The following is a 1,462-nucleotide window of genomic DNA, read 5'->3' on the forward strand; positions in this document are numbered from 1 at the left end:
CGCCATTCTCCTGCCTCAGCTTCCTGAGTAGCTGGGACTACAGGCGCCCGCCACCTTGCCCGGCTAGTTTTTTTGTGTTTTTTAGTAGAGACGGGGTTTCACTGTGTTAGCCAGGATGGTCTCGATCTCCTGACCTTGTGATCCGCCCACCTTGGCCTCCCAAAGTACTGGGATTACAGGCTTGAGCCACCGAGGAGTAGGTCTTAACCCCGCCAAGGCCCAAAGTTACCCTGAGGAAAGGAGACAGTGGAAGCAGAGGTAAGTTAAGGATACCGGCTTCTCCAGACACCACTGCTGCCTGGAGCCCTCTGTTACCAGCCATAGTCAACCTCACCATGTCCTTCAACATTGCCATTGATAGTAAGCCTTTGGACTGTGTCTCCTTTGAGCTGTTTGCAGATGAAGTTTCAATGATAGCAGAAAACTTTCATGCTCTGAGCACTGGAGAGAAAGGCTTTGGTTATAAGGGTTCTTGCGTTCATAGAATTATTCCAGGGTTTGTGTGTCAGGGTGGTGACTTCACAAACCATAATGGCACTGGTGGCAAGTCTATCTATGGGGAGAAATTTGATGATGAGAACTCCATCATGAAGCATAGAGGCCCTGGCATCTTGTCCATGGCAAATGCTGGACCCAACACAAACGGTTCCCAGTTTGTCCTCTGCACTGCCAAGACTGAGTGGTTGGATGGCAAGCATGTGGTCTTTGGCAAGGTGAAAGAAGGCATGAAGATTGTGGAGGCCATGGAGCGCTTTGGGTCCAGGAATGGCAAGACCAGCAAGAAGATCACCACTGCTGACTGTGGACATCTCCAGTAAATTTAACTTGTGTTTTATCTTCATCTCCTGACCATTCCTTCTATAGCTCAGGAGAGCACCCCTGCTCCCCATTTGCTCACAGTATCTTATGGTCTTTGTGCTCTCACTGCAGTTCTTTGGGTTCCATGTTTTCCTTATTCCCTTCCACATCTAGCCGGATTGCAGAATTAAGTTTATGATTATGAAATAACACACATAAAACAAAAATATATCATCTGAGGTCAATTAAATAGTGCTCCCAGTTCCTCCTGTGGTTCATATTCACGGTGATTGAGTTTTCATGCTACGGTGTGAAATGTGCCTCCTCAAACCTTGCTACCACATCAGCACATTACCTGGCTGATGTGAAAAAAAAATGCTCCCCCAAAAATAAATGACATAAAAGAAAGAAGGGAAATTGTTACAGATCTGAAAGACTTCAGAAACATATCAATCAAATGCAATATATGGACCTTGCCTGGATCCAGATTGGAACAAAAAAAAGTAACAGAGCACTTAAAACAAGCGCAAAGTCTGGGTGCGGTGGCTCACACCTGTAATCCCAGCACTTTGGGAAGCTCAGGTTGGCAGATCACCTGAGGTGACCTGGTCAACATGGTGAAACCTCATCTTTACTAAAAATACAAAAATTAGCTGGGCATAGG

The 1,462-nt window shown here is 46.1% G+C and overlaps 1 pseudogene; it reads left to right on the top strand.

The window, feature by feature from the left end:
- Window positions 1–318: 318 nt before the first annotated feature.
- On the top strand, window positions 319–818 carry LOC108524900 (peptidyl-prolyl cis-trans isomerase A pseudogene; annotated as a pseudogene).
- The last annotated feature ends 644 nt before the right edge of the window (window positions 819–1,462 follow it).

The sequence above is a fragment of the Rhinopithecus bieti genome, unplaced genomic scaffold, assembly GCF_001698545.2.
Source record: "Rhinopithecus bieti isolate Rb0 unplaced genomic scaffold, ASM169854v2 repeat_28477, whole genome shotgun sequence".
In the NCBI taxonomy this organism is placed as follows: domain Eukaryota; kingdom Metazoa; phylum Chordata; class Mammalia; order Primates; family Cercopithecidae; genus Rhinopithecus; species Rhinopithecus bieti.